The sequence below is a fragment of the Carlito syrichta genome, unplaced genomic scaffold (assembly GCF_000164805.1).
Source record: "Carlito syrichta isolate Samal-C Ts95f unplaced genomic scaffold, Tarsius_syrichta-2.0.1 Scaffold89675, whole genome shotgun sequence".
Taxonomy (NCBI): domain Eukaryota; kingdom Metazoa; phylum Chordata; class Mammalia; order Primates; family Tarsiidae; genus Carlito; species Carlito syrichta.
This window is the reverse complement of record NW_007033771.1, coordinates 93,406-104,409: the sequence shown is the minus strand read 5'-3', so window position 1 is coordinate 104,409 and position 11,004 is coordinate 93,406.

Genomic DNA, 11,004 nt, shown 5'->3' with positions numbered 1-11,004 from the left:
CCATCCTCCACCCTGGAATCAAGCATTTGGCCAGCAGGCTTCCAGGGGATCATAGGAGATGTTGTAGGACCTGGGGAGTGACACTGGCCTCCACCAACTTTGTGCCTACCCCTCCCCTGAGTTCCCATCACACAGGCACAGCAGAATGAGATCGTGAGAAGGCACCCCAGCTCTGGGGCCAGGATGCCTGGCTCACATCCCAGTCCCAATGGTTCCCAACTAGGTGGCCATGAGCAAACCAATCTCACTGTTCCTGGATGTCTTTATCTGTAACCTACAGTGAACTTCCTGGTGTCACTACAGTGATTAAAGGCGCTCATATCTGCACAGTTCTTCCGACGGGGCCTACAGGACTCTGAAGTGTTGGCGTGGGCTCTGACCTTACCCTCTGCCCAGTCTGACCCAGTCTGACCGCCCCCCCAACATCTCATCCACAGCTGTCCATGGACGCAGCAAATATTGCAGATTGGGTCTCCACTACTGGCCTGGACCAATTGGCAGGGACCTCCAGGCCCCACTCCCTTCTGACTCTCATGCTGCTGCCAGACTCAATGTCCCAACCCGGACCCTGCCACTTCCCCAGTTCCCTGCACAGAGCCGGCTGTGGCTCCTTGCCACTTCCCAGATCCTTTTAACACCCCAGTGAGGTCTTGCTTTGCCCTCCATGTCCACTTTCCAGTGAAGTTTCTAAGCTCATCCCAGGCCACTCGCCCAAGGGCAGGGTCTCCTGCTACACTGTGGAACCTTCCGTGCCCCCTCCCACCAGATCAGTCCCTCACAGTCAACTTGGAGTTTCCATTTTCTGGATTGTCACTTGACTTCCTCCCTTGCCAATATTCTTGCCCTTCTGAATTTCCAAGCAGTTTATCTCTTGTAGTGGATACTTTTTAAATGTGGGGTTTATGGTTTAGGCCCAGCCTAGCGCCCTCTCCAAGCTATAAGTGCTCTAAGAGCAGCAGGGACAGCCACCCTCTGGTCTGCATCCCCAGGGTCTGACCCATTCCCTGCCCAGAGATGGAGCTCAAGTACTGAGAGAGCAAGACTATGAAGGAAGAGGACCAAGGGTGGGTCATGACAGGACAGGAAATTAGTAACATTTCAGAGGGAAGCCTCACTGCAAGAGGCAGTTCTCAAGGGAGACTGCAGGCACCCTGCACACTGTCCCCGACGCTGAGAGACCCGTGGGCACCCTGAGGGAAGGCTCCACCAGGCACAGACACCAGCAGAACCTCTGAACAGCACACACCTTTCTTGGTAAATAAGCAAATAAAATTAGATGCAAACAAGAAGGTTAAAAACCTTACACAACAACGTAAGGCTGTCCCAGTGCTCCCTGCTCTAAATGCACCCCATTTATTAAAAAGCTAGGGAGAATGTGCCCAATGGCCACATGGCAAAAGGATAGAGTGGAGACAAAGGCTCAGAATAGTGACCTGTAAGTCCTGTGAGTACTGCTCTGTCTGAGATGTCAGAACAATATGCTCACAGGAGCCCAGCTCCCAGCACCAGGGCCCTCCATGGCAAGCAGTGCTAGTGTCTCCATTTCTCAAGAGACTCCAGGATGCCGAAAATGATGGGATTTCTCAAAACACCGCAGGAAGATTAAATGGAGACTGAAAATCCAAACCCCCCACCTGTTACTTTATCACTTCACCTGCAGATGGCATTAATCAGATCTGGGAACACAGTGCTTAAAAGAAGCCTGCGGTTCTAATAAAAGGCTGCTTCCACGGGGGATTCCATAAAGAGAAGAAAGGTGATAGTGGAACAAGCTCCCTCTGACCAATTGTTCAGTGCAAAAACCTCAATGCATTTTCACAGGTTTCCCACAAAAATCAGCTGGTGTCTGGTGGTCATTCATTTTTCAGCTTCACACATATTTACTTAGAACCAGGGGCATCCCAAAGCAGAGAGGGCTTAACCGCTGGATGGAGCCATGGCCTCGAGGGGCCAGGGGGCAGGGGAGCTGGACAGTAAGGCAGCCCTGCTCTGACCCAGAGGATTGGCTACCTTTAGACGGGGACAGAAAAATAGTGGTAGAGGGGCAGATTCAGCCTGGAGAGAGCCATTCTAGCTTGTGGTGATTACATCAAAAGCATGGGGAAGCCAGGTTGGAAGGCTGGTTGGCTGGGATACTAAATGGCAACTCACACCCATGTAGCAATGAAAAGTCCTGCTTCCGTGTGGCAGAAAGAGCTGGATTTTGGACTGCATAAACATGACTCAGAATGCAGATTACAGCCCTGCCATTTGCTGGCTCTCTGGCATGTATTTAAGCACCTTCCAATGCCAGCCTGACAGTGGCAGTAAGGAGAGATAAGAAACCAGAAAATATGTGACACAGTGTTACCTGCTGAGAGGTAAACCAGCAAAATCGACACATGAGGCATGATACTAGCTTGCTTCAGACAACCTTGAAAGACAGGATGTCTTTCAAATAAACAGCAGGCAGGCCATGGCTCATCTGACGAAAGCTAAGCTGAAGAAGGAGGAGACAGAAAGAAGAAAAAGAAACACAACGCCGGCCCAGAAATGACTATCATAACACACTCCCACTAACACACCAACCTGACCCTAACCCTGCCCCAACACCACAGAGATTGCTAAGTGATCACAGCTCTCTTGCCCATCAGCCTGAGGGCAACTTCAGAATCTCTTTCAACACAGCATCCCTGGCAATTGGATGGGCATTGACACCAGGCAAGAGGCTTATTTTCTATTCCCATGTTGTTTAATCAGCAGTTTGTAACACATGCATGCTCTGGGCTCTGGTTCATGTTTGACTCACCAGCCCCCCCCCCCCCACAGTCTTGATGACATATTCTTCAAGATGATGTTGCCTCCTGTGTCTCTGACTGCACACCTACCAGGACACTGATTATAACTGACTTGCCTTTTAGGTTTTCTCGATGGGACAGAATTCACTGACCGGAGAACACAAATGAACAAGAACACAAAAAAAAAAAACACCAGGGAACCAGAGGCATCAGAGTTCCCATTGTGAAGCTGGCATGCTGAAACGAACCCCAGATACCTGTGAGTTGGGTTAGCATTAAGTCAATTCCCAACTGCTACCCTCTGATTATACCTCACAATCAAGTTACTAGGACTAGATCCCAGACCACAGGGGAACCTGTGCAAGCAATCACTCAACACCAACAGACAGCAGCCTTATCACTCTTCCTACGTGCAACGAGACTTGATGTCCTCATCTGGGAAGTGGGTAGTAACTCCTCATATGAGCACTGAATGTGCAGTGTTACTTATTCCCACAGCACTGCGGGGGTGGAGGGGGACATAGCAGCTTAGTAATGTGCATAGTCATCCACTCCCTTGATTAGGATCTCAACAGTGCTCACTGCAGAGGGGCAATATTTTCCTAACTGCTTTCACCCCAGTGCTCCCCCCAACTTTAGCCCTGACAGAGGGAGCTTTCTGAAATGCAAATCTCACCCTGACACTTTCCTACACAAAATCCTTTGTTAGTGCCCCAAGCACCATTACAATAAAGTCCAAAGTATCAGACCGACGCTCAGGTGCTCCCACGAGCTGGCCCCTGCCTATCTTCTCATCTCCATCTCCCGCCCTGCCCACCCCATCTGCTCCTCAGCACCTGGATCACACATCTTTCCCAAGCACACGAGCCACTTCCACACATCCCAGACTTCATCATGCTCCTTCCACTCTGTGAAATGCATGGTTCTTCAAGGCCATTCAGAGTTCTCTTCCTCCATGAATCTTCCCTGGCAAACTACCTTGTGTTCCTGACCATCAGCGGTAACTCCTTCCTATTTCAGGCACCCATGGCACTGGTTTGAATCCACTAAGTGTAGCGTTTACCACTTCTGAGGGGAAGGGAATAAGCTCTTTATCATTGTTTCCTCTCAATAAATTCTGTTGACCCGAATTGAAGGTGTGTTAAAGGTAGGAAGATCTTTTTATTAGAATTTCCAAAGATCTTAGAGTGTTAAAAGTTATTGATCCAGAAAAGAACTTGTGATTCCAAAAGTAATTATAATAAGCAACATTTCCTGAAAGGCCAGGCACCACTGGCCTTTTTCTTCATCCTGTTTTCTTCATCATGGTCTCCAGTTTACAGATGAGGAATGGAGGAATGGGGAGGGCATATATCTGGCCCGAGGAGAGCATCTAGGAAGCAGCAGAGGAAGGACCAGAAGCTGCAGGGACCACAGGCTGGTCCCCACAGACAGATCGTCAGCCTGCGGCCGAGCCTGGCCAAGTGCCCGGCACCATGCAGTGTGGACACCAGGGCTGCAGACACATAGGGAGACAGGTATATAAAATATTCGTTTCAGCACAGCCAGAATGGAAGGGGCATCTGTCCATAGAGCTGGGAACATGGTTGTGGATTTGGGCTGGTTAGTGAACTGCTGAACCTCTATTTCCTCATCTTCAAAGTATAGATGTTATCATCTCCTCTCAAGGTAGTTTCAACACCACATTAAGATGAAGAGCATAAGGAAAGTGCTATGCTACTTATACAATGGGGAACCCCCAAAATACTAAAATTTATTTATTAAAAATTGTGTATTTATTCACACATGTTTAAACTTCAGTCACCTTCAAAGTACTTTCCATTTGATGCAAGACACTTTTTCCGCTGCTCAAAACAGTTTTTGAACTCATCAATTTTGATGCCTTAAAGTGCTTCTGCTGTTTTTTGTTTTGCCTCTTCCACATGGGCAAAACGTTTCCCTTGGAGGACTTTTTTCATGGGGGAAACAAAAAAAAGTTGATCAGGGTGAGACTGGGTGAGTAGGGAGGGTGGGGCACAGGGGTCATGCCATTTGGGGTCAAAAACTGCTGAACACTCAGCATGGTGTGGGCAGGTGCATTGTCATGGTGGAAGAACCAGTCACCTGTTTGCCACAACTTGGAATGTTTCTTGTGCAAATCATGAAACAACCTTCTCAAAACTTCCAGATGAAAACCTTGATTGACTGTTTGAACCAGAGGAACAAATTCTGAGGGTACTACAAGATCCCCTCCAAAAGATAATTCTGGTTTTTTGGAGTCCCCCCTCATATCATAAAACTGTATGACTCTCCACACAGCATTTTGGGGTCTCCCTCATATAAAATTGTGTTTCTCACCACACAGCATTTTGGGGTCCCCCCTTGTATTATAAAACTGTGTTACTTTCCACACGGTACCTGGTGGAGTGGCCAGGGACAAAATTCTGTGGAACTTGGGTTGAGAAGCCCAGCCAGTTCCTGGGTTAACCCCCATCACCACCTGGTACTCAGAATCGGAGCAACTCCCATCATTGGCTTCTAGGTCCACCTGAAGTCCAACATCTCCTATCCAATGTCAATGCTGTGACAGACTGGAGTGTCTGGAATGCAGATCTTAGGATACCTGAGTATCCAGGAAGGCATTATAAGCCCAATCACTGTCCTGAGTCAAGTGCGAGTTCTCCCTCCCTCATCCACTGCACCAGCACCTCCTCATGTCCTCACCCCATTCATGACCTGCTCTGAATCCTGTGCCTGGCTTTTGCCTAATCTTCAACTAATCCTACTAAGAACAAGTTCCTTGCATCTGTACAACTCAAGATCCTATTATAAAGGTTTAAGTGCATGCAATTAATAGAAGACTTTTATAGGTAAAAGCCCGTTATGAACCTAAGGAATGATCTGACAGTGGAACTAGGCTTCAAGGCAGATGGGGGTGAGGGTGTTCAAGGAGCAGGGAATTCTACTGGTCCCTTCAAATCACACTACATAGACAGGACATCAGGCAGCCCAGGAGGGCACCAGGCAGCCTCCCACTAATGGGTTTTCTGAGCAGCTGGAATCCCTCCACCGTGTGCAAATAGTCATCACCTCTGATCAATGGCTAGGCCCCCAGGGATCTAGAGGGACTGGACCCATGCCAGCTTCTTTCAGCTTCTATGAGTACTAGCCTTCTGGGGAAACTGAAACCAGGTGCTCTTCCTTCCAAATGACTGCATACTGTTCCACTTCTGGAAAGGGCAGAACAGTTTTCTGAATGCTCTTGTCCCAGAGAGACCCAGAGAGGCTCCCCATGACCTTGAGAGACAGCTGAGGGGCTCCTGTGCCCCCACCTGGAGCTTTCTCAGGAAGAAAACCCCTCAGACCCTCCTGCAGGAGAGAAGTGCTGGGGGTAGGAGGTCACTTGCCTGTTCCGTTTGCCCTAACCTGTCCATAGACATGTTTTCTGGTCAGAAACCCCCACGCTATCAGGTTTCAGCAGCTAGGGGTGAGGACTGTTAGCAGCAGTCCTGCTTCCTCCCTCAGTGTGCTTTTCCTCCTGTGCCGGACTGAATTCTGGAGATAAATCAGCCTCTGCTGGATTGCAAGTCCCAGGGAAGGAGCAGAAAAAACAATCCCACCTCTCGCTAGATCTCTAATTGGCTGTCACTGCCTGTCGGAGAATGATGACAGACTGCGAGCTTGCCCTAAGCGGTTCATGGGCTGCAGTCCAGGTTGGGCCCGGCGGCAGGCCATGACCACCGACTTCTGCACAGGGTCAATTTGCAGATTTATTTTCCATATCTACCCAACATCAACTGGCCTCATATCTTCCTGACAGTCAAGGCTCACGATCCAGGCAAGTGAGGAAAGAGAAGTAGGAGCTCAAGCTTATTCACCGGTTTCCAGTGAATTCATTTCCCAAGTTTATTTTTCAGCTCCAGGTTCAAGACCTTGGTCGATGCCAGAGAAAATGAAAGGAAGTGACTCAAAGATGAGTCAGACTGACTGTGGTGTGTCTCCCGCCACCCCCAGCGTGTTGGCCACCCCCAGCGTGTAGGAGAGTCAACATATATATAAACAAGTGGAAAGGTGCAGAAAATGAGCAGGGCCCTGGGGAAGGTTCCAACACAGTGCAGTAAGCGTTCAGAGGAGGGAGCAACTATCTTAAGAATTCAAAAAACCCCAAGAGCAGAGTATCTAAAAAGTCATAGACACAAACCACTGGAGCAGTAATTTCCAATTGCAGGGTTGTGAGCAAATCAGTGAGCAATGGTCTATCATCAGGTGTTCTGCAAGTAACTCACTGCTCATTCATTAATGCAACTGGCATTTAATGAGCACCTACTAGGTGGCAGGGACATGATAGGGAACAAGATGAGCCCAAGTCCCACCATGCAGAGCTTCTAAATATAATATAGGCCAGGCACAGGGGCTCATGCCTGTAATCCCAGCACTTTGGGAGGCTGAGGCAAGACGATTGCTTGAGTCCAAGAGTTCAAGATCAGCCTAGGCAACACAGAGAGACTTTGTCTCTACAAAACAAAACAAAACAAAAAAATTAGCCAGGTATGGCCGTGCATGCCTGTAGTCCCAGCTACTCAGGAGACTGAGGTGAACTCACAGAAAGTCAAGGCTGTGGTGAGCTATGATCGTGCCATTGCACTACAGCCTGGGTGACAGAGTGAGACCCCAACTCAAAAAATAAAAAATAATATAACATAAACATTCCCCAGTGCAGTCTGCTGAAAGAATGGAGAGTGTCCAGAGCAATGACTGGAGAAGGGCTGAGTGGGACGCAGGGCAGGACCAGGGGAGGGGCATCATGAGAAGGAGTCTGGACTCCATCCTAAGAACACAGTGAGGTCGTTGAGGATTTAAAGCAAGTGCGTGATGTGACATTTACCTTTCTGAAAACCACTCCAGTCATGTGTGAAGAATGGATCGCAGGGAGCAAGCACACCTGAAGGAAGACCCTTGCTGCTCTGCAAAATGTGAAGCAAATTTGAGGCTCCCCTCTCTAGTGGCTCTTGCACGCTTCCTGACATCTAGAGTTCCAGAAGGTTCCGACACAGTGCAGTAAGCGTTCCCAAGCATTTATCCATGCCCAGGGCCAAGAAGACAGCAAAGGATCATTAGCAGCTGTCCTGACCAGCTCCTGTGCTTCCCATGAATTGGGGTTTTGTAGTGACTCCTGCCACCTTTCAATAAACCAGTGGTGATTTTTTATATAAAGAGCACCTGTGGCACTACCTGTGTTCTGATTACATTGGAGCATGTAGCGGGGAAGGGTGCTACCAATTCCCAGGCATGGCCATGAAATCTCTCATCCAGAGTCATGTCAACAAGCACCCTTGTACCCCACAGGAAAAGAGCCAAGAACCACTGTGCTGGAATTCAGGGGCAACACCATTTGCCACACTGTACCACTGCCTCTGCTGGTGGCCCAGCACCAGGAGTTTGGTTCCAAAGGCACAGGCAGGAGTCCAATCATACCATTTGTCTAATACCAAACCATCTACTGCTTCTTGTTTCACTAGAGGGATAAATAAAGTCCTCACAGTGATATACAAGTCTCTATATTTTCTCACCTATTCACTCTCCCCAATTTCTCCTTCTTGCTACCTCTCTAGTCTTACCTCCTCCTGCTCTTTCCTCCTCCAGCCACACTGATCTCCTTGCTATTCCCATAACACATGACTACCTGAGGCCCTTTGCATGTGCTATTTCCCACTAGCACCTCACTGAGGCTTTCTCAGAGCATCCTATTTAAACTGCAGAACTCCCCACACCTTTTACTCCCATTGCCAGCTTCCCTCCCTTTCAATAGACTGTAGTTTACTCATTTATTCTGTTTTTAGCCTGTTTCCCCTCCCTGCTGGGAGGAAAGCTCTACAAGGGCCATATTCTGATCTGTTCTGTTCACTGTCATATTCTCAGTGCCACAACAGGACCTGACTCACAGCAGGTACTTAATAAATGCTTGTTAAAGGTTGTTGAGCAGACCTTGAGGACAAAGGTTTTCAATCACTTCACCTTTAGAAAGCACTCTATTTTCTCTCTTATTTTATTTTATTTTATTTTTTGGCAAGAACAATACCCTGCCTTTCTAAATATACTTCACTTTGATTATTCTCAAAATAAGTCAGATGGTCTTTTGAAGACACTGGCTGAACCATTTTGGAGTGAGGGGTGACAACCTGAATTTTAAAACAATTTATAATTCCATGATGAAATACTATTAGGTCATGAAAAAGAATGAAACCCTGTCATTTGCACCAACATAGATGGAACTGGAAGACAAAGTACTAAGTAAAATAAGCCAGGCACAGAAAGGCAAATCTCACTCACTCATGGGGGCTACAATGCTTGATCTCATGGGTATGGAGAACAGAACCATAGGTACCGCAGACTGGGAATCATGCCCTGGGTGGGGGGGATGAAAAGAGGCTGGTTATGGATACAAACATATTGTTTGTATCCATAATGTTTATAATGTTTGATAATGTTTATAATGTTTGATAGCAGAATAGGGTGACTGTACTCAGCAACAATGTTATGTACATTTCAAAGTAACTAGAAGAGAGGACTTGAAATGACACTAACACACAGAAATGACAAGTACTCAAGGTGATAGACACCTCAAACACCCTGATCATTGCATAATCTATGGACGTAACAGTTCCCCATAAACCGTGTAATTATATAGCAATAAAAGAGAAAACAACGAAACATATTTGATCCATAAAGCCAAGGGTCAGTTGGGCTTATGGACCTGGTTACCACCCTCAAGTCTCTGCTCCCTTTTCAGAACCAAATTACCAATGTTTTCATGATAGTTACCTCACTTCAGACTCACAGCAGACCCAATTCCCAGATAAGGAAACAGAGGCACAGGGAAAGGTAGCTCTTTCAAGGCTGTCACTTGTTGGTGAGAGTATGCACATTTTAAATGTTTTGTCCACCAGCCATTCCTTATTCCTGCGAACACAGGGCTGGCCTTTGGGTCTGGAGACAGTTCACAGGCGCCTGGGGCATCTGCAGGCTCCTGCCCTCTCCCAAGGCCTGTTAGAAGCAGGCTCTAAGACTCACATGAGCCTCTGCCCTGGAGTGGGCCAGAAAGAGGAAAATGACTCTGCAAACCTTAACCTGGTACGTGCTGCTGGTGAGACTAACATGGGAGACCCTGGTTTCCACCACAGAGTCTCTCCTCTTCAAGAAAAAAAAAAAATCAGCCAGGAAGGGCACATGGTGAAGATGCCAAGGCACTAAAAATAGATTCACACTTAGGGCTGTTTCCCCTGCACTCAGCAATGAGCAGAAGAGCAAGCATGCTCCCAGTGACCAAACCAGAGTCCCTTTCATTCACTGCCCTGAGCATGCAGCCAGGTGTCCAGCACTGGGCTCTGAACCCATCACCAAAATCAAGAACTTTGCCCTGACACAGAACACTTAAGAACAGCTGCTGGGCAGTGATAGGTCCTATCTCCGCAGGGAGAACTGGGGAGGGCTGAGGTGACACTCTCTAACGCTCCATTAACACTTTTAAAATGTCCCCCAGCCAGTTGCTCAGGAGGCCGAGGTGGGAGGGTCGCTTGAGCCCAGGAAGTCAAGACTGTAGTGAGCTATGACCACACCAGTGCAACTCCTGCCTGGGTGACAGAGCAAGACCCAGTCTTTAAAGACACACACTGTCAGGCCCAATTTCCCAGGGCCACATGGATGCTCTTCCTTCTCAGACTTCTCTCCTTCTAGTGAGTTTGCACCTAAATCCAAAGTTTAGCATTTCAAGAAGGAACTGGCATGACCCTGGGGTAACCAGCCTCTGAGGGTCTTTAAGAAAACAAGTAAGCCCCTTGCAAACGAGGGGGACGGCCACGGCAGGGCAGCCCACTCACAGCCTGTGGGCCACATCTAAAAAATGCACTGCCCAGCGGGATCCAATGGCAGCCGCTAACCCTCAATAGATTCGGATTATAATCCAAAAAGTGTTTTTCCCAGCCCCTGTCACAGAAAGGACGTAATTCAGAGACCCAAGTAGGAGGAAGTCAATTTAACCACATACCTCTGGCTGTAAAAAATATGAACCGGATTAACCGAGTTGGGCAGAGACCACCTGCTCCCCTCAGCGACAAGCACGAGGCCGCTGCCATCACAGCGCCCGGGAGGGGCGACCCGTCCCGTCCCAACCCGGGAGTGGCGTCCAGGGACAGTACAGGCCCGCGACGGCGAGGCTGCCCAGCCCACCTGCCCACCGGGCCGGCCGTGT